Below are 27,866 nucleotides of genomic sequence, written 5' to 3'. Positions count from 1 at the left end.
TTTTTCTCACTCCTACTAGTGAATGTAATGTTACACACCCATACAATGCGCACCAATCCGCGATGTTTTTCAGAAACCTATCCTACATTGCCACTGCATGTTTCCTGACCTATCCATGCTGACCACCCCTTGGTGTTTTCTCCATCCTACATTGCCACTCACTGCCTATCCTTATTCAGACACTCCGGTTCACACCACCCCGTGATGTTTTTCTCACTCGTACTAGTGAATGTAATGTTACACACCCATACAATGCGCAACACCCCGCGATGTTTTTCAGAAACCTATCCTACATTGCCACTGCATGTTTCCTTACCTCCACATGCTGAGTACCCCGTGGTGCTTTTCTGCATCCTACATTGCTACTCACTGCCTATCCTGATTCAGACCCTCCGATTCACACAACCCCATGATGTTTTTCTCACTCCTACTACTGAATGTAATATTACACAACCAAACAATGCGTACTACCCCGCTATGTTTTTCAGAAACCTATCCTACATTGCCACCGCATTTTTCCTGACCTCCCCGTTGTGACCACCCTGTGGTATTTTTCTCCATCCTGCATTTTCACTAATTGCCTATCCTAATTCAGACCCTCCGATTCACACCACACCGTGATGTTTTTCTCACTCCTACTAGTGAATGTAATGTTACACACCCATACAATGCGCACCACCCGGCGATGTTTTTCAGAAACCTATTCTACATTGCCACTGCATGTTACCTGACCTCCCCATTCTGACCACCCCGTGGTGCTTTTCTCCATCCTACATTGCCACTCACTTCCTATCCTTATTCAGACCCTCATATTCACACCACCCCGTGATGTTTTACTCACTCCTACTAGTGAATGTAATGTTACACACCCATACAATGCGCACCACCCCGCGACGTTTTTCAGAAACATATCCTACATTGCCACTGAATGTTTCCTGACCTCCCCATTCTGAAAACCCCGTGGTAATTTTCTCCATCCTATATTTCCACTCACTGCCTATCCTAATTCAGACCCTCCGATATACACACCCCATGATGTTTTTCTTACTCCTACTAGTGAATGTAACGTTACACACCCATACAATGCGCACCACCCCGCGATGTTTTTCAGAAACCTATCCTACATTGCCACTGCATGTTTCCTGACCACCCCATGGTGACCACTCCGTCGTGTTTTTTTCTCCATCCTACATTGCCACACACTGCCTAACATAATTCAGACCCTCCGATTCACACCACCTCGTGATGTTTTTCTCACTCCTACTAGTGAATGTAATGTTACACACACGTACAATGCACACCACCCCGCAATGTTTTACAGAAACCTATCCTACATTGCCACTGCATGTTTCCTGACCTCCCCATTGTGACCACCCCGTGGTGCTTTTCTCGATCCTACATTGCCACTCACTGCCTGTCCTAATTCAGACCATCCGATTCACACCACCCTGTGATGTTTTTCTCACTCCTACTAGTGAATGTAATGTTACACATCCATACAATGCGCACCACCCCGCGATGTTTTTCAGAAACCTATCCTACATTGCCACTGCATGTTTCCTGACCTCCCCATGCTGACCACCCCATGGTGCTTTTATCCATCCTACATTGCCACTCACTGCCTATCCTTATTCAGACCCTCCGGATCACACAACCCCGTGATGTTTTTCTCTCTCCTACTAGTGAATGTAAAGTTACACACTCATGCAATGCGCACCACCCCGAGATGTTTTTCTTTTCTTTTTTTTTTTTTTTTTATTTAAGAGGAAAAAGAGAAAAACACAAAACAAAACAAAGCAGTGTAAGGTTACACATAATACATAACTACAAAAAAAAAACATAACAGTAAGAAATCACCTGTTAATAGATTACATAATATCATCTTGGAAATAGCTGCTCAAATCACAGTATCAAAGAATACAAAGTAGACATTCAAACGGAGAGACTGCAAACAGCTGTGTTCAATGATCCAAAAACATTAATATAGTCAGCTATTTAACATCCCTAAACACACTTGTTGTTTTATCCGTTAGAGCTCTTTTTTTTTCTCCACTGTTTGTCCGGCTTTATAATATCTAATGAGATGGAGAATTCCTTTTAAGGAAACAAGAGACAATGTTGATAACCATTGTTGATGACCTTGTACTCTGTTCTACATCATGTGCTATGTCTATCCTTGGTTTGGACTTACAGCTTTGTTTTGCCATATTTGACTTTATTCTCTCCCCCCCAAGAGAGTAATGAGAACTGAGGAGTAATAAAATCCAAAATGTATAAATTTTGTTATAAAAAAGAGAGGGAGGGGAAAAAAAAAAGAGATGTTTTTCAGAAACCTATCCGATATTGCCTCTGTATGTTTGGTGACCTCCACATGCTGACCACCCCTTGGTGCTGTTCTCCATCCTAAATTGCCACTCACTGCCTGTCCTTATTCAGACCCTCTGGTTCACACCACCCCGTGATGTTTTTCTCACTCCTTCTAGTGAATGTAATGTTACACACCCATACAATGCGCAACACCCTGCGATGTTTTTCAGAAACCTATCCTACATTGCCACTGCATGTTTCCTGACCTCCACATGGTGACCAACCCGTGGTGCTTTTCTCCATCCTACATTGTTACTCACTGCCTATCCTAATTCAGATCCTCCGATTCCCACAACCCCATGATGTTTTTCTCACTCCTACTAGTGAATGTAATGTTACACACCCATACAATACGCACAACACAGCGATGATTTATAGAAACCTATCCTACATTGCCACTGCATGTTTCCTGACCTCCCCATGCTGACCACCCCGTGGTCCTTTTCTCCATCCTATATTGCCACTATTCTACTTCTGAAACTCAGATTAACAACACCCCGTGATGTTTATCTCACTCCAACTAATGAATGTAATGTTAAACACCCATACAATGCGCACCGCCCCTCGATGTTTTTCAGAAACATATCCTACTTTGCCAGTACATGTTTCCTGACATCCCCATGTTGACCACACAGTGGTGCTTTTCTCCATCCTACATTGCCACTCACTGCCTATCCTAATTCAGACCCTCCGATTCACACCACCCCGTGATGTTTTTCTCACTCCTACTAGTGAATGTAATGTTACACACCCATACAATGCGCAACACCCCGCGACGTTTTTCAGAAACCTATCCTACATTGCCACTGCATGTTTCCTGACCTCCCCATGCTGACCACCCCGTGGTGTTTTCTCAATCCTACATTGCCACTCACTGCCTATCCTAATTCAGACCCTCCAATTCACACCACCCCGTGATGGTTTTCTCACTCCTACTAGTGAATGTAATGTTACACACCCATACAATGCGCATGACCCCGTGATGCTTTTCAGAAACTTATCCTACATTGCCACTGCATATTTCCTGACCTCCCAAAGCTGACCACCCCGTGGTGCTTTTCTCCATCCTACTTTGCCACTCACTGCCTATCCTAATTCAGATCCTGTGATTCACACCACCTCGTGATGTTTTTCTCACTCCTACTAGTGAATGTAATGTTACACACATGTACAATGCGCACCACCCCGCAATGTTTTTCAGAAACCTATCTTACATTGCCACTGCATGTTTCCTGACCTTCTCATGCTGACCACCCCGTGCTGCTTTTCTCCATCCTACATTGCCACACACTGCCTATCGTAATTCAGACCCTCCGATTCACACCCCCCATGTGATGTTTTTCTCACTCCTACTAGTGAATGTGATGTTACACACCCATACAATGCGCACAACCCCGTGATGTTTTTCAGAAACCTATCCTACATTGCCACTGCATGTTTCCTGACCTCCCCATGCTGAAAACCCCGTCGTGCTTTTCTCCATCCTACATTGCCACTCACTGCCTATCCTAATTCAGGCCCTCCGATTCACACCACCTCGTGATGTTTTTCTCACTCCTACTGGTGAATGTAATGTTACACACCCACACAATGCCCAACACCAGGCGATGTTTTTCAGAAACCTATCCTACATTGCCACTGCATGTTTCTGACCTCCCCATGCTGACCACCCTGTGGTGCTTTTCTCCATCCTACATTGCCACTCACTTCATATTCTAATTCTGATCCTATTATTCACAACACTCCATGATGTTTTTCTCTCTCCTACTAGTGAATGTAATGTTACACACCCATACATTGCGCACCACCCCGCGTTGTTTTCCAAACCGATCCTACGTTGCCACTGCATGTTTCCTGACCTCCCCATGCTGACCAACCCGTGGTGCTTTTCTCCATTCAACATTGCCCCTCACTGCCTATCCTAATTCAGACCCTCCAATTCACACCACCCCGTGTTGGTTTTCTCACTCCTACTAGTGAATGTAATGTTACACACACATACAATGCGCTTGACCCCGTGATGTTTTTCAGAAACTTATCCTACATTGCCACTGCATGTGTCCTGACCTCCCAGTGCTGACCACCCCTTCGTGCTTTTCTTAATCCTACATTGTCACTCACTGCCTATCCTAATTCTGACCCTCCAATTCACACACCACGTGAAGTTTTTCTCACTCCTACTAGTCAATGTAATGTTACACAACCATTCAATGCGGACCACCCTGTGATGTTTTTCATAAACCAATCCTACATTGCCACTGCATGTTTCCTGACCTCCCCATGCTGACCACCCCGTGGTGCTTTCGTCCATGCTACATTGCCAATCACTGCCTAAACTAATTCAGACCCTCTGATTCACACCACCCCATGATGTTTTTCTGTCTCCTACTAGTGATTGACCGGTTAGAAACCCTTACACTGCGCACCTCCCCGCGATGTTTTTCAGAAACCAATCCTACATTGCCACTGCATGTTTCCTGACCTCCCCATGCTGACCACCCCGTGGTGCTTTCGTCCATGCTACATTGCCAATCACTGCCTAAACTAATTCAGACCCTCTGATTCACACCACCCCATGATGTTTTTCTGTCTCCTACTAGTGATTGACCGGTTAGAAACCCTTACACTGCGCACCTCCCCGCGATGTTTTTCAGAAACCTATCCTACATTGCCACTGCATGTTTCCTGACAACCCCATGGTGACCACTCCGTCGTGCTTTTCTCCATCCTACATTGCCACTCACTGCCTAACATAATTCAGACCCTCCGATTCACACCACCCCGTGTTGTTTTTCTCACTCCTACTAGTGAATGTAATATTACAAACCCATACAATACACACCACCCGTGATGGTTTTCACAAAAATATCTTACAATGCCACTGCATGTTTCCTGAGCTCCCGATGCTGACCACCCCGTGGTGCTTTTCTCCATTCTACATTGCCACTCACTGCCTATCCTAATTCAGATCCTGTGATTCACACGACCTCGTGATGTTTTTCTCACTCCTACTAGTGAATGTAATGTTACACACATGTACAATGCGCACCACCCCGCAATGTTTTTCAGAAACCTATCCTACATTGATACTGCATGTTTCCTGACCTCCCCATTGTGACCACCCAGTGGTGCTTTTCTCGATCCTACATTGCCACTCACTGCCTATCCTCATTCAGACCCTCTGATTCACACCACCCGTGATGTTTTTCTCACTCCTACTAGTGAATGTAATGATAAACACCCATACAATGCGCACCACCCAGCGATGTTTTTCAGAAACCTATCGTACATTGCCCCTGCATGTTTCCTGTCCTCCTCATGCTGACCACCCCGTGCTGCTTTTCTCCATCCTACATTGCCACACACTGCCTATCCTAATTTAGACCCTCGAATTCACACCACTCCGTGATGTTTTTCGCACTCCTACTAGTGAATGTAATGTTACACACGCATACAATGCGCACCACCGCGCGATGTTTTACAGAAAGCTCTCCTACATTTCCACTGCATGTTTCGTGACCTCCCCATTATGACCACCCCGTGGTGCTTTTCTCTATCCTACATTGCCTCACACTGCCTATCCTAATTCAGATCCTATGATTCACACCACCCTGTGATGTTTTTCTCACTCCTATTAGTGAATGTAATGTTACACACACATACAATGCACAACACGCTGTTATGTTTTTCAGAAACCTATCCTATATTGCCACTGCATGTTTCCTGACCTCCCCATGCTGACCACCCCGTGGTGCTTTTCTCCATCCTACATTGCCACTCACTGCCTATGCTTCTTTAGACACTCCGATTCACACCCCCCGCATGATGTTTTTCTCGCTCCTACTAGTGAATGTGATGTTACACACCCATACAATGCGCACAACCCCGTGATGTTTTTCAGAAACCTATCCTACATTGCCACTGCATGTTTCCTGACCTCCCCATGCTGAAAACCCCGTGGTGCTTTTCTCCATCCTACATTGCCACTCACTGCCTATCCTAATTCAGAACCTCCGATTCACACCACCTCGTGATGTTTTTCTCACTCCTACTGGTGAATGTAATGTTACACACCCATACAATGCCCACCACCCGGCGATGTTTTTCAGAAACCTATCCTACATTGCCACTGCATGTTTCCTGACCTCCCCATGTTGACCACCCCGTGGTGATTTTCTCCATCCTACATTGCCACTCACTTCCTATTCTTATTCAGACCCTCCGTTTCACACCAACCCGTGATGTTTTTGTTACTCCTACTACTGAATGTAATGTTACACACCCATACATTGCGCACCACCCCGCGATGTTTTTCAGGAACCTATCCTACATTGCCACTGCATGTTTCCTGACATATCCATGCTGACCACCCCGTGGTATTTTCTCCATCCTACTTTGCCACTCACTGCCTATCCTTATTCAGACCCTCTGGTTCACACCACCCCATGATGTTTTTCTCACTCCTACTAGTGAATGTAATGTTACACACCCATACAATGCGCAACACCCCGCAACGTTTTTCAGAAACCTATCCTACATTGCCACTGCATGTTTCCTGACCTCCACATGCTGACCACCCCGTGGTGCTTTTCTCCATCCTACATTGCCACTCACTTCCTATCCTAATTCAGACCCTCCGATGCACTCAACTCCGTGATGTTTTTCTCACTCCTACTAGTGAATGTAATGTTACACATCCATACAATATCCCCGACCCAGCGATGTTTTTCAGAAACCTAACCTACATTGCCACTGCGTGTTTCCTGACCTCCCCATGCTGACCACCCCGTGTTGCTTGTCTCCATCCTATATTGCCACTATTGCAATTCCGAAACTCCGATTCACACCACCCCTTGATGTTTTTCTCAGTCCTACTAGGGAATGTAATATTACACCCCCATAAATTGCGCACCACACCGTGATGTCTTTAAGAAACCTATCCTACATTGCCACTGCATATTTCCTAACCTCCCCATGCTGACCACCCCGTGGTGCTTTTATCCATCATACATTGCCACTCACTGCCTATCCTAATTCAGACCCTCCGATTCACACCACCCCGTGATGTTTTTCTCACTCCTACTAGTGAATGTAATGTTACACACCCATACAATGCGCACCAATCCGCGATGTTTTTCAGAAACCTATCCTACATTGCCACTGCATGTTTCCTGACCTCCCCATGCTGACCACCCCGTGGTGCTTTTCTCCAACCTACATTGCCACTCACTTCATATCCTAATTCTGATCCTATTATTCACAACACTCCATGATGTTTTTCTCTCTCCTACTAGTGAATGTAATGTTACACACCCATACATTGCGCACCACCCCGCGTTGTTTTCCAAACCGATCCTACGTTGCCACTGCATGTTTCCTGACCTCCCCATGCTGACCACCCCGTGGTGCTTTTCTCCATTCAACATTGCCCCTCACTGCCTATCCTAATTCAGACCCTCCAATTCACACCACCCCGTGTTGGTTTTCTCACTCCTACTAGTGAATGTAATGTTACACACCCATACAATGCGCATGACCCCGTGATGTTTTTCAGAAACTTATCCTACATTGCCACTGCATGTATCCTGACCTCCCAATGCTGACCACCCCTTCGTGCTTTTCTTAATCCTACATTGTCACTCACTGCCTATCCTAATTCTGACCCTCCAATTCACACACCACGTGAAGTTTTTCTCACTCCTACTAGTCAATGTAATGTTACACAACCATTCAATGCGGACCACCCTGTGATGTTTTTCATAAACCAATCCTACATTGCCACTGCATGTTTCCTGACCTCCCCATGCTGACCACCCCGTGGTGCTTTCGTCCATGCTACATTGCCAATCACTGCCTAAACTAATTCAGACCCTCTGATTCACACCACCCCATGATGTTTTTCTGTCTCCTACTAGTGATTGACCGGTTAGAAACCCTTACACTGCGCACCTCCCCGCGATGTTTTTCAGAAACCAATCCTACATTGCCACTGCATGTTTCCTGACCTCCCCATGCTGACCACCCCGTGGTGCTTTCGTCCATGCTACATTGCCAATCACTGCCTAAACTAATTCAGACCCTCTGATTCACACCACCCCATGATGTTTTTCTGTCTCCTACTAGTGATTGACCGGTTAGAAACCCTTACACTGCGCACCTCCCCGCGATGTTTTTCAGAAACCTATCCTACATTGCCACTGCATGTTTCCTGACAACCCCATGGTGACCACTCCGTCGTGCTTTTCTCCATCCTACATTGCCACTCACTGCCTAACATAATTCAGACCCTCCGATTCACACCACCCCGTGTTGTTTTTCTCACTCCTACTAGTGAATGTAATATTACAAACCCATACAATACACACCACCCGTGATGGTTTTCACAAAAATATCTTACAATGCCACTGCATGTTTCCTGAGCTCCCGATGCTGACCACCCCGTGGTGCTTTTCTCCATTCTACATTGCCACTCACTGCCTATCCTAATTCAGATCCTGTGATTCACACGACCTCGTGATGTTTTTCTCACTCCTACTAGTGAATGTAATGTTACACACATGTACAATGCGCACCACCCCGCAATGTTTTTCAGAAACCTATCCTACATTGATACTGCATGTTTCCTGACCTCCCCATTGTGACCACCCAGTGGTGCTTTTCTCGATCCTACATTGCCACTCACTGCCTATCCTCATTCAGACCCTCTGATTCACACCACCCGTGATGTTTTTCTCACTCCTACTAGTGAATGTAATGATAAACACCCATACAATGCGCACCACCCCGCGATGTTTTTCAGAAACCTATCGTACATTGCCCCTGCATGTTTCCTGTCCTCCTCATGCTGACCACCCCGTGCTGCTTTTCTCCATCCTACATTGCCACACACTGCCTATCCTAATTCAGACCCTCCGATGCACTCAACTCCGTGATGTTTTTCTCACTCCTACTAGTGAATGTAATGTTACACATCCATACAATATCCCCGACCCAGCGATGTTTTTCAGAAACCTAACCTACATTGCCACTGCATGTTTCCTGACCTCCCCATGCTGACCACCCCGTGGTGCTTGTCTCCATCCTATATTGCCACTATTGCAATTCCGAAACTCCGATTCACACCACCCCGTGATGTTTTTCTCAGTCCTACTAGGGAATGTAATATTACACCCCCATAAATTGCGCACCACACCGTGATGTCTTTAAGAAACCTATCCTACATTGCCACTGCATATTTCCTAACCTCCCCATGCTGACCACCCCGTGGTGCTTTTATCCATCATACATTGCCACTCACTGCCTATCCTAATTCAGACCCTCCGATTCACACCACCCCGTGATGTTTTTCTCACTCCTACTAGTGAATGTAATGTTACACACCCATACAATGCGCACCAATCCGCGATGTTTTTCAGAAACCTATCCTACATTGCCACTGCATGTTTCCTGACCTATCCATGCTGACAACCCCGTGGTGTTTTCTACATCCTACATTGCCACTCAGTGCCTATCCTTATTCAGACACTCCGGTTCACACCACCCCGTGATGTTTTTCTCACTCATACTAGTGAATGTAATGTTACACACCCATACAATGCGCAACACCCCGCGATGTTTTTAAGAAACCTATCCTACATTGCCACTGCATGTTTCCTGACCTCCACATGCTGAGCACCCCGTGGTGCTTTTCTGCATCCTACATTGCTACTCACTGCCTATCCTAATTCAGACCCTCCGATTCACACAACCCCATGATGTTTTTCTCACTCCTACTACTGAATGTAATATTACATAACCAAACAATGCGAACTACCCCGCGATGTTTTTCAGAAACCTATCCTACATTGCCACTGCATGTTTCCTGACCTCCCTGTTGTGACCACCCCGTGGTATTTTTCTCCATCCCGCATTTTCACTAATTGCCTATCCTAATTCAGACCCTCCGATTCACACCACACCGTGATGTTTTTCTCACTCCTACAAGTGAATGTAATGTTACACACCCATACCATACGCACCACCCGGCGATGTTTTTCAGAAACGTATCCTACATTGCTACTGCATTTTTCTTGACCTCCCCATTGTGACCACCCCGTGGTGCTTTTCTCCATCCTACATTGCCACTCACTGCCTATCCTAATTCCCACACTCATATTCACACCACCCCTTGATGTTTTACTCACTCCTACTAGTGAATGTAATGTTACACACCCATACAATGCGCACCACCCTGCGACGTTTTTCAGAAACATATCCTACTTTGCCACTGAATGTTTCCTAACCTCCCCATTCTGAAAACCCCGTGGTAATTTTCTCCATCCTATATTTCCACTCACTGCCTATCCTAATTCCGACCCTCCGATTTACACACCCCATGATGTTTTTCTTACTCCTACTAGTGAATGTAACGTTACACACCCATACAATGCGCACCACCCCGCGATGTTTTTCAGAAACCTATCCTACATTGCCACTGCATTTTTCCTGACCTCCCCATGCTGACCACCCCGTGGTGCTTTTCTCCATCCTACATTGCCACTCACTGCCTATGCTAATTCACACCCTCCGATTCACAGCACCCCTTGATGGTTTTCTCACTCCTACTAGTGAATGTAATGTTACACACCCATACAATGCGCATGACCCTGCCATGTTTTTCAGAAACTTATCCTACATTGCCACTGCATATTTCCTGACCTCCCCATGCTGACCACCCCTTCGTGCTTTTCTCAATCCTACATTTCCACTCACTGCCTATCCTAATTCAGACCCTCCGATTCACACCACCACGTGAAGTTTTTCTGACTCCTACTGGTGAATGTAATGTTACACACCCATACAATGCCCACCACCTGGCGATGTTTTTCAAAAACCTATCCTACATTGCCACTGCATGTTTCCTGACCTCCCCATGCTGACCACCCCGTGGTGCTTTTCTCCATCCTACATTGCCACTCACTGCCTATTCTTATTCAGACCTTCCGTTTCACACCAACCCTTGATGTTTTTGTTACTCCTACTAGTGAACGTAATGTTACACACCCATTCAATGCGCACCAATCCGCGATGTTTTTCAGAAACCTATCCTACATTGCCACTGCATGTTTCCTGACCTATCCATGCTGACCACCCCGTGGTGTTTTCTCCATCCTACATTGCCACTCACTGCCTATCCTAATTCAGACCCTCCGATTCACACCATCCCGTGATGTTTTTCTCACTCCTACTAGTGAATGTAATGTTACACACCCATACAATGCGCGCCACCCCGCGATGTTTTTCAGAAACTTATCCTACTTTGCCACTGCATGTTTCCTGACTTCCCCATGCTGACCACCCCGTCGTGCTTTTCTCCATCCTATATTGCCACTCACTTCGTATCCTAATTCTGATCCTATTATTCACAACACTCCGTGATGTTTTTCTCTCTCCTACTAGTGAATGTAATGTTACACACCCATACAATGTGCACCACCCCGCGTTGTTTTCCAAACTGATCCTACGTTGCCACTGCATGTTTCCTGACCTCCCCATGCTGACCACCCCATGATGCTTTTCTCCATCCAACATTGCCCCTCACTGCCTATCCTAATTCAGACCCTCCAATTCACACCACCCCTTGATGTTTTTCTCACTCCTACTAGTGACTGTAATGTTCGACACCCATACAATGCGCACCACCCCGCGATGTTTTTCAGAAAACTATATCCTACATTGCCACTGCATTTTTCGTGACCTCCCCATGCTGACCACCCCGTTGTTGGGATCCGCGGCCGAGCCCGGTCACCTTACTTGGCAGGCGTGAGGCCTGTAGAAAAGAGCAAAGCCTTAGCTAGATTACTCCTCCCATCGAGTGAGCCAAGATGGCGCCTGATTCCTGCCCCCTGATTTCCCTGGCGACATAAACAGCCCGCGCCATAGATTGGTCTATCTAGCAACCAATGACGATGACCAATCAGCTTGCATTGCTTACTGTTGCCCTATTGGATGATGAGTCCATATATATATATATATATATATATATATATATATGTGACCCTCCCTGCCAAAGGAGATAGAGGAAGTCCACCGGTGAGAAAGGACTGGTGGCAGAGCAGAGGCCTCGCGCGGCCCACGTGGAGACAAATAAAGACAAGTTTGCACACCGTCAGAATCTGTCGTGTGTTCTTCCTGCCGGCCGGGAGCGACACCGACACCTGGTGGCCCGTTTGGGGAACTGATCACTCCCCTTGGTGATGTGCAACGCTCCAGCGCGGTGCTGCCGGACAGGTGAGTAGGGGATAATCCTGGGCTCTGGGTGGCGTGCACCTACAGGGCTTTTAGACTCCCCTCAGGCTCACGCGTAGGTGACGGGTTCTCTAAGTCACACGCGGTGAGTAACAGCCCTCGGAGGTTGAGGATTGGTAATTTACCGAGCACGGAGGCACGGCCCTTGGTAAAGGCCCTTAGGAAGCTTTTAAAATCTAGGGACCTCAGGGTAGGTCAAAAAACACTGGAACTATTCATAGCGGAGGTAGATAGGGTGGCTCCCTGGTTTTTACCCACAGGGCATTTAAACCTGCCGTCATGGGAGAAGTTAGGCGGGGACCTCGCCTCTGCGGAATTGGGAGGCGATATTTCGCCGGCTATTCGCCCCCTGTGGGAAATGATACATGCGTGTCTTGAAGGGGAGGGGAATGGGTTCCCGTCGGCAGTTAGAGATGCGGAAATCATGGACGCACGCAAGGCTTTTGAGCAGGCAACATCGGAATGCTCTCGGGAGGGGTCTGTCCAGGGGGAGAAGATCCAGGGAAAGATAGAGAACACCCAAGCTCTGGAGTCCTCCGACTCAGATAGCGAGGAGGAACTAAAAGGTGGGGCAGGAAACCGAGAGGCCCGAAACCCCTATGCCGAGTTGCGCCGTGAATTGTGTGCGTGCGCCGCTCGAGAAAAGCAGAGAGAGGAGAAAGGACCCCCGAGCGCCCCCTGGCGGGGAGGAGATAGAGAGCCATCCGCTCCGCCCTGGAGTTCATTTCCAGAAGCGGTTCCCCACCGAGAGGCCGCTACAGGGCTTCCCCCTTCTCTCAGCCGGCGCAGGAAGTGACGCCCCGTCCCACTCTGTCGCGACCGCCATCCTATGACGTCGCGCCGCGGGGCGGACGGTATTTTCATGGGCAGCTATGGAGGGGTGAACGGTGGTCCGGAGGGGATCCACTGATGCAAGGAATAGATTACGGTCCTTATGGAGTATATCCTGTGCAAATGGCCCCAGGCCAAGGGCACAATGTTTGGGAACCGTTTGAAATAAAACAGATTAGAGAATTAAAAAGCGCTGTCACGACCTTCAGGCCCACAGCTCCTTATACCATAGCTATGCTAGAGAATCTTGCCTCTCAGCCTCTTACACCGGGTGATTGGATGCAGCTTGCCAAGGCATGCCTTCCTTCGGGTAGTTATCTTGATTGGCGAGCCTGGTATGCCGAGTTTGCTATCGAGCAAGCAGAAAAGAATGTTAACAGGGGGCATGCAAGGTGGAATGAAGACATGCTCCAGGGCTCAGGTCAATATAGGGATGACCAAACTCAGTTCCCCAATGAGGTGTATGACCAGATCTCTAATATTGGGCTCCGCCCATGGAAACAGATGAACGGTGCGGGGGCGGCCTCATTATGCCTTTCAAAGATAGTACAGGGTGCCACAGAGCCATTTGTTGATTTCGTGGCTAGGATGCAAGACGCGGGCGATAAAGTTTTTTCAGACCAAGAGGTGGCAAAGCCCCTGATCAAACAACTCATTTTTGAACAATGCATGGCGGAGTGCAAAGCGGCTCTTGCCCCACATAAAAACAAGGATCTCAATGCTTGGATTAGGATTTGTAGGGAGATTGGAGGGCAGATAACTGCAGCAAAGCTTGCGGCGGCCTTTGTAGCCGCGACAGCACAAACTAAGGGTGCTTCCGGACCTAAGCGAGATCGCAAGCCCAAAGGATGTTTTGGCTGCGGGGAACCAGGGCATATTAGGAGAGACTGTCCGCACAGTGTTAATACACGGGAAGAGCCAATAGGCGTGTGCAAACGATGTAAGAAGGGAACACACAAAGCGAAAGATTGCAGATCAGTTTTTGATGCCCAGGGAAACCACATTAGTGGCAGGGAAATTCAGGAGCCAAAAAACAACCAGAGGGGGCACTCCTTACGGGCGGGCCCCCGCCCCCTAGACAGGACAACACAAAGTGGCAGCCCTCCACAAGGGCTACCCCTGGGTCAGCAGGCATGGACCTCTGTGTCGCCTCCAGACTCCTATTAACGCCCGACATGGGCGTTCAGGTGGTCGAGACCACCTTCAAGGGACCGCTACCTGAAAAATCAGTTGGTTTAGTGATTGGACAGTCCTCCACAGCCCTTCGGGGCCTTACCGTGCTCCCTGGGGTCATAGACTCAGACTACACAGGAAACATTAAGATTATGGTCCAAACTCATGCAGGAACCATGGTGATTAATGAGGGGGATAAGATAGCACAACTTTTATTGCTCCCCAGTCTCCATGAGAGATTTCAGTCTAGACAACGGGTAAGAGGAGATCAGGGTTTTGGCTCCTCTGGAGAAATTTTTGAAGGACTTCATATGACTCTTGATAAAAGACCCATGCTCTCGCTCAGGGTTAATGGTAGAAATATAACAGGACTCTTGGATACAGGGGCAGACCGCTCCATTGTCTCCAAGAGGGACTGGCCTTCTAGCTGGCCCACCAATACTGCTGACAACACACTCCAAGGGTTAGGGATGGTGGCTGCCCCTCAGGTTAGTGCCGTGACCCTGCCTTGGCGTGATGAGGAAGGCCACCAAGGCCATTTTCAGCCTTTTGTTTTACAGCTGCCAGTGTTTTTGTGGGGAAGAGACATCCTTACCCAGATGGACGTTACCCTTACATCCACCTGCTCTCCTCAAGCTAAGGGTATACTTAAGAATCAGGGATATGTCCCCGGCAAGGGCCTGGGCCCTGCCCTGCAGGGCCGGACATCTCCCGTACCTGTAGAGAAAAGGGAAGGTAGACACGGGCTGGGTTTTTCCTAGGGGCCGCTGAGGAAGTTCTCCTACCTACTCCAATTAAGATCACTTGGAAGTCCCTGAATCCAGTTTGGGTACCTCAGTGGCCCCTACCCAAAGAGAAGCTTTTAGCATTAACCAAGATAGTCAAAACCCAGCTTCAGGCAGGACACATAAAGCCATCAACCTCCCTGTGGAATACCCCTGTTTTTGTTATTAGAAAGAAATCAGGTAAGTGGAGACTACTCCATGATTTGAGGGCGGTCAATGCACAGATGCAACCTCTAGGGGCAGTCCAAAGAGGACTACCAGCACTCTCAGCGATCCCAAGACATTGGCCAATTTATGTCATAGACCTCAAGGATTGCTTTTTCTCTATTCCCTTGCACCCTGAAGATACCCACCGGTTCGCTTTTACCTTACCTACCGTTAATCAAGAAAGCCCTGATCTTCGATATGAATGGGTGGTTCTACCACAGGGTATGACTAATAGCCCCTCTATGTGTCAGATTTATTTGGATTCCCTGCTGATCCCTACACACAAAGCCTTCCCCAAAGTTAGGTGCGTTCATTACATGGATGATCTGCTAATCAGTGCAAAGGACATAAATATGTTAGAGGATATGCTAGGCCAACTGGTCGAGGCCCTGAGAAAAGCTAATCTACATATTGCCCCTGACAAGATTCAAGGAGGAGACATAGTGACTTACTTGGGTACCAAAGTCTCCCCTACATTGATTTCTCCACAGAAGGTAACCATCAGAACAGATAATCTTACAACCCTAAATGACATGCAAAAGTTACTGGGAGATATAAATTGGATTAGACCTTACTTGCACGTCCCTAATTCGGACTTAAAGCCCCTGTTTGATCTCCTAAGAGGGGATCCGGATATTGCCTCCCTTAGAGAGTTCACCCCAGAGGCCAGAGTTGCTCTAAAAAAGATAAAAGAGGCCCTAAGCAAAGCTGCATTACAGAGAATTGACCCAGAACAGCCTTTTGAGGTCTGCTTGTTGCAGACCAGTTCCCAGCCCACAGCAGTGATTTGGCAGAAAGGACCACTTCTGTGGGTGCACCCTAAGGTTTCACCTGCCAAGATTATTGAACATTACCCGGAAGCAGTTGCTTCCCTGGCTCTGGAGGCACATAGTAGAGCCATCCAGCACTTTGGCTCCACACCTCACGCTATTTGGGTGCCTTATACCGTTTCTCAAATAAAAATCCTGACTGCTTGCATAGATACTTGGGCCATCCTGAGATGTGTATTTCTTGGGGAGATAGACAATCAGTTTCCTAAGGACCCTATACTACAGTTTATTACTCAACATCCGGTGATATTTCCAAAAATCACCGCCCCTGCACCCCTTACTCCTGCAACAACAGTCTATACTGATGGGTCAAAAACCGGGATAGGGGCCTATGTGGTTTCGGGCATGCCTCCAGTTAGTATACAGTTTGAGCCAGATCAACCACAGGTGGTAGAGTTACAAATTGTACAAACCGTCCTCGAGAAATTCCCAGGGGCCCTTAATATTGTTTCTGATTCAAAATATGTTGTCAACGCCATGCAGGTCCTTGAGACTGCAGGCCCAATTAAACCAACCTCTAAAGTAACTGACTTGTTTTTGTCTATCCAGACATTGCTCATAAATAGACACAACAAAATATACATCACTCACATAAGAGCACATACACACCTACCAGGGCCCATGGTACAGGGCAATGTGGCTGCTGACGCGGCCACTCGCCCGTTATGGATTTTCAATATGTTATCTCCAATAGAGCAAGCCCGTCAGTTCCATGACAAATTCCATGTCAATGCCAAGACGTTAGCCAACCAATACCGCATCTCCAGGGCTGACGCGCGGGACATCATGCGACTGTGCGGCTCATGAGCCACACACACGCCTACCACATCAATTGGGGTTAACCCCAGAGGGTTGATCCCTGGCGATATTTGGCAAATGGATGTCACACACATAACAGAATTTGGATCTCTTAAGTATGTCCATGTCTCCACGGACACCTGTTCTCATATTATATTCGCAACTGCAGAGACAGGTGAAAAGGTATCTAATGTGATCAATCATTGCTTAGCGGCTTGGGCCGCGTGGGGCAAGCCCAAAATATTACAGACAACAGACCAGCCTATACAGGAAAAGCCTTCAATGAGTTCTGTAAGACTATGAAAATACACTTAAAACATGGTATCCCATATAATCCTCAAGGCCAAGAAATTATTGAAAGAGCTCACAAAAGCCTCAAAGAAATCTTATGTAAACAAAAAGGGGGAGTAGGCCAGGGCCTGCCCCCAAAGGCACGGCTATCCATGGCACTATTCACATACAATTTTTTAAACCTGAACAATAACAACCACCCCCCGGCTATGGAACATTGTAATCCATCTCCTAGCAATAAGGGATGGGTAAAATGGAAAGATGTCCTGACGGGACAATCGATGGGCCCGGATCCGGTAGTCAGCTGGAACCGAGGTGCGGTTTGTGTTTTCCCGCAGGAACTGGGACGAGAACCATTGTGGGTCCCAGAAAGACTGACGCGTGCGACAAGCCCTTCGACTAAAGACTAATCCTGTCCTGCCGGAGACCAGCAGCAGGCCTGATAGCCAGATGAGCCCGAAAAAGGCTGCCTTTTTCATTGGGGGCGTTGTCCTAGCCCTCCTCAGGATAAGTATGGTACATGCGGGGCTGGGGGGCCCCGCTTCTGGAACAGATCTTCGCACGAGCCTTCTTGGCAATCCGTGCGATTGCGGAGGTGGCACGGTAAGCAGTATAGCACCTAACGCCAAAAAAGGACCAGGGACCGATTGTGGGGATAAAACAGCTTACTCAGTTGTGTACAGCTCCACTGCAGGAGGATTTAGTCAACCATTCTATCAGTGCATACTTAAGTCTAAGGTGAGTCCCTCAGGGCCTGGTAATCTCGCCACATGTCCCTGCACTAAGTTTGAGAAATCCATGCATGTTACATGCTATACAGAGACAAAACAATGCAAACTCAACAGTACAACCTATTGGATGGCAACGCTAACTACAACTAAAAGCCCTGTTGCCCCTATCCATATTCCCGCTGCTGTAGGCGGTTCCCCATTCATGCAGTCAGGTTGTAATGGAGAGGTCGGAGAAACGGTCTGTTGGTCTATGACCACCCCCGTTCACATCTCTGACGGTGGAGGGGTCCAAGACCAGTACCGGCAGGAACAGGTCATCGAGCGATGGGAACAATTAAATCCGTTCCCTGAAGTAAATTACCATCCACTCCTACGCCCTAAATCCCGAGGCATTAACCTTGACCCCGCTACTGAATCCATATTAGAGGCTACCCACAAAGCACTCAATCTTACTGACCCAGGGCTGGCCTCCGATTGTTGGCTGTGTATGATGATGGGAGAATCATGGCCGCTGGCCATGCCGTTTAGAGACTATGAAAGTGAACCTTACAATTATAGCACACCCTATAATTGCTCACATGTGCCTCCATTTCGGGTCCAATTTATGGGACAGTTTAATGCATCCTGTTTCCAAAAGTACCCACAAAATAATAGTTATGATATTGTTGTTGGAGCGCTGGCAGTCGCCTCATGTGAGTCCATAACCAATGTAAGTAGTAGCTCGCCGCTATGTGCCCCCTTTGGCAAAGTATTTGCTTGCGGCAATGGTCATGCTTATACTTACCTGCCCAGTAATTGGACCGGCCTATGTGGCCTAACTTACTTGTTGCCTGACATTGGTATTGTCCCTGGGGACCAACCCATGCCCATTCCAGCTGTGGACACCTTTATAAAAAGACATAAGAGAGATGTACTGATTTTACCTCTCTTGGCTGGTCTGGGGATAACTGGAGCCCTGGCCGCCGGGACTGCGGGAGTAGGAGTTTCATTAACCAAATATACTCAGTTATCCAGGCAATTGATAGAAGATATGTCTATCGTTGAGAGGACCCTTCAAGAGATACAAGATCAAATTGATTCCCTTGCAGAGGTTGTTCTGCAAAATAGAAGGGGCCTAGATCTACTCACTGTAGAAAGGGGAGGTATCTGTATTGCCTTACAGGAAAGATGCTGCTTTTATGCCAACAAGTCCGGAATCGTTCGAGACTGATTAAAAAAACTGCAAGAAAACCTAAAAAAGAGAAGAAAAGAACTACAAGACAATCCCTTTTGGGGAGCCTGGAATGGCTTGCTCCCCTATGTTTTACCATTGTTAGGTCCCCTGTGCTCCTTGCTTCTGCTTTTGCTTGTAGGGCCGTTCTTGCTCCGATGGGTTACATCATTTATTAATGGGCGCCTTGCGGCGGCCCAGCGTCAAGTACGCCTGGTTGCCCATGCGGCCCTGGCGGCAGCCCGTGATGGGCACAATGACCCCCAGGCTTATGCTTGGCTCGCTCGACTGGCCTACGACCGGGTTTAGATGTGGCGGGTCTCCCGCACTCCTTCCCTAATGACACCACACAGCAGGATAGGTGAGTCAATGACGGGTAAGAGAGTGCCTCTCCAGCACGACTCGACCTAAGCCAGGCCCTACCCCATACTGCACGAAAGCCGCTAGATTACTAGAATCTGCCCAGATCTAGATGTCCCTCCGAGGGGATCACATGGAGGGGCATGAGTGCATGCCTATGTGCATCCAGGTTCCGTCCAGTTCACTCCTGGCCCTGGAAAAAGGACGAAGGTCTCAAGGCCTTGGCGGACCCAGGGACGGCCGACCAGGGTCCAAGCCAAGGGCCTACGGTGGGCCTCAACAGAGGGCATAGGCCTCTGCACTCAATCCAGGACGGGCTGCGATGCATACATTCATTCAAAATAAATAAAATAGGGGGAGATGTTGGGAGCCGCGGCCAAGCCCGGTCGCCTTACTTGGCGGGCGTGAGGCCAGTAGAAAAGAGCAAAGCCTGAGCTAGATTACCCCTCCAATCGAGTGAGCCAAGATGGCGCCTGCTTCCTGCCCCCTGATTGCCCTGGTGACGTAAACAGGCCGCGCAATAGATTGGTCTACCTAGCAACCAATGACGATGACCAATCAGCTTGCATTGCTTGCTGTTGCCCTATTGGATGATGAGTGCATATATATATATATATATATATATATATATATATATGTGACCCTGCCTGCGAAAGGAGATAGAGGAAGTCCACTGGTGAGAACGGACTGGTGGCAGAGCAGAGGCCTCGCGCGGCCCACGCAGAGACAAATAAAGACAAGGTTGCACACCGTCAGAATCTGTCGTGTGTTCTTCCTGCCGGCCGGGAGCGACACCGACACCCCGTGGTGCTTTTTTCCATCCTACATTGCCCCTCCCTGCATATCCTAATTCAGACGCTCCGATTCACACAACCCCGTGATGTTTTTCTCACTCCTAATAGTGAATGTAATGTTACACACCCATACAATGCGCACCACCCCGCGATGTTTTTCAGAAACCTATCCTACTTTGCCAGGGCATGTTTCCTGACCTCCACATGCTGACCACCCCGTGGTGTTTTTCTCCATCCTACATTGCACCTCCCTGCCTATCCTAATTCAGAAGCTCCGAATCAGACCACCCCTTGATGTTTTTCTCACTCCTACTAATGAATGTAATGTTACATACCCATTCAAAGTGCACCACCGTGCGATGTTTTTTGAAACCTATCCTACATTGCCACTGCATGTTTCCTGACCTCCCCATGCTGACCACCCCGTGGTGCTTTTCTCCATCCTAGATTGCCACTCACTTCCTATCCTAATTCAGACCCTCCGATTCACGCCACCCCAAGATGTTTTATTCACTCCTACTAGTGAATGTAATGTTACACACCCATACAATGTGCAACACCCCGTGATGTTTTTCAGAAGACTATCCTACATTGCCACTGAATGTTTCCTGACCTCCCCATGCTGACCACCCCATCGTGCTTTTCTTCATTCTACATTGCCACTCACTGCCTATCCTAATTCAGATCCTATGATTCACACTACCCCGTGATGTTTTTCGCACTCAAACTAATAAATGTAATGTTAGAAACCCATACAAGGTGCACCACCCCGCGATGTTTTTCAGAAACATATCCTACATTGCCACTGCATGTTTCCTGTCCTCCCCATGCTGAACACACCGTGGTGCTCTTCTCCATCCTACACTGCCACTCACTTCCTATCCTAATTCAGACCCTCCGATTCACGCCACCCCAAGATGTTTTTCTCACTCCTACTAGTGAATATAATGTTACACACCCATACAATGCGCACCACCCCGCGATGTTTTTCAGAAACCTATACTACTTTGCTACTGCATGTTTCCTGACCTCCCCATGCTTACCACCCCGTGGTGCTTTTTTCTATCCTACATTGCCCCTCCCTGCTTATCCTAATTCAGACGCTCCGATGCACACCACCTCGTGATGTTTTTCTCACTCCTACTAGTGAATATAATGTTACACACCCATACAATGCGAACCAACCCGCGATGTTTTTCAGAAACCTATCCTACATTGCCACTGCATGTTTCCTGAACTCCCCATGCTGACCACCTTGTGGTGCTTTTCTCCAACCTACATTGCCCCTCGCTGCCTATCCTAATTCAGACGCTCCGATTCAGACCACCCCTTGATGTTTTTCTCAGTCCTACTAGTGAATGTTATGTTACTCAACCATACAATGCGCACCACCCCGCGATGTTTTTCAGAAACCTATCCTACATTGCCACTGTGTGTTTCCTAACCTCCGCATGCTCACAACCCCGTGGTGCTTTGCTCCATCCTACATTGCCACTCACTGCCTACCCTAATTCACACCCTCCGATTCACACAATTCCGTATTCTATTTCTCACTCCTACTAGTGAATGTAATGTTACACAACCATACAATGCGCACCACCCCTGATGTTTTTCAGAAACCTATCCCACATTGCCACTGCATGTTTCCTAACCTCCCCATGCTGACCACCCCGTGGTGCTTTCCTCCATCCTACATTGCCACTCACTGCCTAACCTAATTCAGACCCTCCGATTCACACCACCCCGTGATGTTTTTCTCTCTCTTACTAGTGAATGGCCTGTTAGAAACCCTTACAATGCGCACCACCCCGGGATGTTTTTCAGAAACCTATCCTACATTGCCACTGCATGTTTACTGACCTCCCCATGGTGAGCACTCTGTTGTGCTTTTCTCCATCCTACATTACCACTCACTGCCTAACCTAATTCAGAACCTCTGATTCACAGCAACCCGTGATGTTTTTCTCCCTACTAGTGAATGTAATGTTAAAAACCCATACAATGCGCACCACCCCGCGATGTTTTTCAGAAACCTATCCTATATTGCCACTGCATGTTTCCTGACCTCCCCATCCTGACCACCCCGTGGTGCTTTTCTCCATCCTACATTGCCACTCATTTCGTATCCTAATTCTGATCCTATGATTCACACCACCATGTGATGTTTTTCTCACTCCTACTAGTGAATGTAATGTTACACACCCATACAGAGCGCACCACCCTGCGTTGTTTTCCGAAACCTATCCTACGTTGCCACTGCATGTTTCCTGACCTCCCCTGCTGAACACCCCGTGGTGCGCTTCTCCATCCTACATTGCCACTCACTGCCTATACTAATTCAGACTTTCTGATTCACACCACCCGTGACGTTTTTCTCACTCCTACTATTGAATGTAATGTTAGAAACCCATACAATGCTCACCAATCCGCGATGTTTTTCACAAACCTATCCTACATTGCCACTGCATGTTTCCTGACCTCCTCTGCTGACTACTCCGTGGTGCTTTTCTCCATCCTACATTGCCACAAACTATCTATCCTAATTCAGATCCTATGATTCACACCACCCCTTGATGTTTTTCTCACTCCTACTAGTGTATGTACTGTTACACACCCATACAATGCGCCCTGCCCTGGGATGTTTTTCATTGTCACGGCACGTTTTCTGACCTCCCCATGCTGACCACCCCGTGGTGCATTTCTCCTTCCTATATTGCCACTCACTACCAACCTAATTCACATCTTATGATTCACACCACCCCGTGATGTTTTTCTCACTCCTACTAGTGAATGTAATGTTACACACCCATACAATGCCCACGACCCCGCGATGTTTTTCAGAAACCTATCCTACATTGACACTGCATATTTCCTGACCTCCCCATTCTGACCACACCGTGGTGCTTTTCTCCATCCTACATTGCTACTCACTGCCTATCCTAATTTAGATCCTATGAGTCACACTAACCCGTGATGTTTTTCCCACGCTACTAGTGAAAGTAATGTGAGAAACCCATACAATGCGCACCACCCCGCGATGATGTTCAGAAACCTATGCTACATTGCCACTGCATGTTTCCTGACCTCCCATGCTGACCATCCTGTCTTACTTTTCTCCATCCTACATTGCCACTCACTGCCTATCCTTATTCAGGCCCTCCGATTCACAACATCCCGTGATCTTTTTCTCATTGCTATTACTGAATGTAATGTTAGAAACACATACAATGCACACTACCCCCGATGCTTTTCAGAAACCTATCCTACATTGCCACTGCATGTTTCCTGACCTGCCCATGCTGACCACCCTGCCGTGCTTTTCTCCATCCTGCATTGCCACTCACTGCCTATCCTAATTCAGACCCTCCGATTCACACCACCCCGTGATGATTTTCTCACTCCTACTAGTGAATGTAATGTTACACACCCATACAATTCGCACCACCCCGCCATGTTTTTCAGAATCCTATCATACATTGCCACTGCATGTTTCCTGACCTCCTCATGCTGACCACCCCGCGGTGCTTTCCTCCATCCTACATTGCCACTCACCGCCTATCCTAATTCAGACCCTCCGATTCCCACCACCCCGGGATGTTTTTCTCACTCCTACTAGTGAAAGTAATGTTACACACCCATACAATGTGCACCACCCCGCGATGTTTTTCAGAAACCTATCCTACATTGCCACTGCATGTTTCCTGACCTCCCCATGCTGACCACCCCTCGGTGCTTTTCTCCATCCTACATTGCCACTCACTGCCTATCCTAATTCAGACCCCCGATTCACACCACCCCATGATGTTTTTGTCACTCCTACTAGTGAATGTAATGTTACACAGCCATACAATGCGCACCACCCCTCAATGTTTTTCTCACTCCTACTAATCAATGTAATGTTACACACCCATACAATGCGCACCACCCCGCGATGTTTTTAAGAAACCTATCCTACATTGCCAATGCATGTTTCCTGACCTCCCCATACTGACACCCCCTCGGTGCTTTTCTCCATCCTACATTGCCACTCACTGCCTATCCTAATTCAGACCTTCCGATTCACACCACCCCGTGATGTTTTTCTCACTCCTACGATTGAATGTAATGTTAAACAGCCATACAATGCCCACCACCCCGTGATGTTTTTCTCACTCCTACTAGTGAATGTAATGTTACACACCCATACAATGCGCACCACCCCGCGATGTTTTTCAGAAACCTATCCTACATTGCCACTGCATGTTTCCTGACCTCCCCAGGCTGACCACCCCGCGGTGCTTTTTCCATCCTACATTGCCACTCACTGCCTATCCTAATTCAGATCCTCCGATTCACACCACCCCTTGATGTTTTTCTCACTCCTACTAGTGAATGTAATGTTACACAGCCATACAATGCCCACCACCCCGTGATGTTTTTCTCACTCCTACTAGTGAATGTAATGTTACACAGCCATACAATGCGCACCACCCCGTGATGTTTTTCTCACTCCTACTAGTGAATATAATGTTACACCCCTATACAATGCGCACCACCCCGTGATGTTTTTCTCACTCCTACTAGTGAATATAATGTTACACACCCATACAATGCGCACCACCCCACCATGTTTTTCAGAAAACTATCCTACTTTGCCACTGCATGTTTCCTGACCTCCCCTTGCTGACCACCCCGTGGTGCTTTCTCCATCCTACATTGCCCCACCCTGAATATCCTAATTCAGACTCTCCGATTCAGACCACCCCTGGATGTTGTACTCACTCCTACTAATGAATGTCATGCTACATACTCCTTCAATGCGCACCACCGTGCAATGTTTTTCCGAAACCTATCCTACATTGCCACTGCATGTTTCCTGACTTCCCCATGCTGACCACCCTGTGGTACTTTTCTCCATCCCACATTGCCACTCACTTCCTATCCTCATTCAGACCCTCCGAATCACGATACCCCAAGATGTTTTTCTCACACCTACTAGTGAATGTAATGTTACACACCCATACAATGTGCACCACCACGGGATGTTTTTCAGAATCATATCCTATATTGCCACTGCATATTTCCTGATGTCCCCATGCTGACCACCCCATCGTGCTTTTCTTCATCCTACATTGACACTCACTGCCTATCCTAATTCAGATCCTATGATTCACACTACCCCGTGATGTTTTTCTCACTCCAACTAGGAAGTGTAATGTTAGAAACCCATACAATGCGCACCAACCCGTGATGTTTTTCAGAAACATATCCTACATTGCCACTGCATGTTTCCTGACCTCCCCTGCTGAACACCCCGTGGTGCTCTTCTCCATCCTACATTGCCACTCACTGCCTATACTAATTCAGACCCTCCGATTCACACCCCCCGTGACGTTTTTCTCAATCCTACTAGTGTATGTACTGTAACACACACATACAATGCGCACCGCCCTGGAATGTTTTTCATTGCCACGGCATGTTTCCTGACCTCCCCATGCTAACCCACCATGGTCCTTTTCTCCATCCTACTTTGCCACTCACTGCCAACCTAATTCACATCTTATGATTCACACCACCCCGTGATGTTTTTCTCACTCCAACTAGTGAATGTAATGTTTCACACCCATACAATGCGCACGACCCCGCGATGTTTTTCAGAAACCTATCCTACATTGCCACTGCATGTTTCCTGACCTCCCCATGCTGACCACCCTGTCTTACTTTTCTCCATCCTACATTGCTACTCACTGCCTATCCTTATTCAGGCCCTCTGATTCACACCACCCCGTGATGTTTTTCTCATTGCTATTACTGAATGTAATGTTAGAAACCCATACAATGCGCACTACACCGCGATGTTTTTCAGAAACCTATCCTACATTGCCACTGCATGTTTCCTGACCTCCCCATGATGTCCACCCTGTGGTGCTTTTCTCCATCCTACATGGCACTCACTGTCTATCCTAATTCAGACCCTCCGATTCACACCACCCCGTGATGTTTTTATCACTCCTACTAGTGAATGTAATGTTACACACCCATACAATGCGCACCACCCCGCGATGTTTTTCAGAAACGTATCCTTCATTGCCACTGCATGTTTCCTGATATCCCTATGCTGACCACCTCGTGGTGCTTTTCTCCACCCTACATTGCCCCTGGCTGCCTATCCTAATTCAGACGCTCCGATTCAGACCACCCCTTGATGTTTTTCTCACTCCTACTAGTGAATGTTATGTTACACAACTATACAATGTGCACCACCCCACGATGTTTTTCAGAAACCTATCCTACATTGCCACTGCATGTTTCCTAACATCCCCATGCTGTCCACCCCGTGGTGCTTTTCTCCATCCTACATTGCCACTCACTGCCTATCCTAATTCACACCCTCCGATTCACACCATCTGTATTCTATTTCTCACTCCTACTGGGGAATGTAATGTTACACACCCATACAATGCACACCAACCCGCGATGTTTTTCAGAAACCTATCCTACATTGCCACTGCATGTTTCCTGACCTCCCCATGCTGACCACCCCATGGTGCTTGACTCCATTCTACATTGCCACTCACTGCCTAACCTAATTCAGACCCTCCGATTCACACCACCCCGTGATGCTTTTCTCACTCCTACTAGTGAATGTAAAGTTAAAAACCCGTAAAATGCGCACCACCCCGCGATGTTTTTCAGAAACCTATCCTATATTGCCACTGCATGTTTCCGACCTCCCCATGCTGACCACCCCGTGGTGCTTTTCTCCATCCAAAATTGCCACTCACTTCGTATCCTAATTCTGATCCTATGATTCACACCACCCCGTGATGTTTTTCTCACTCCTACTAGTGAATGTAATGTTACACACCCATACAAAGCGCACCACCCCGCGTTGTTTTCCAAAACCTATCCTACGTTGCCACTGCATGTTTCTGACCTCCCCATGCTGAACACCCTGTGGTGCTTTTCTCCATCCAACATTGCCACTCAAAGCCTATCCACTTCAGACACTCCAATTAACACCACCCCGTGATGTTTTTCTCACTCCTACTAGTGAATATAATGTTACACACCCATTCAATGCGCACCACCCCGCGATGTTTTTCAGAAACCTATATCCTACATTGCCACTGCATGTTTCCTGACCTCCCCATGCTGACCACCCCGTGGTGCTTTTCTCCATCCTACATTGCCCCTCCCTGCCTATCCTAATTCAGACGCAA

This window comes from Cavia porcellus, unplaced genomic scaffold (genome assembly GCF_034190915.1).
Source record: "Cavia porcellus strain 051 isolate PalLab524CR breed Dunkin Hartley unplaced genomic scaffold, mCavPor4.1 scaffold_32, whole genome shotgun sequence".
NCBI lineage: Eukaryota > Metazoa > Chordata > Mammalia > Rodentia > Caviidae > Cavia > Cavia porcellus.
The sequence above is the reverse complement of the archived record's forward strand: the minus strand, read 5'-3'. Positions refer to the sequence as shown.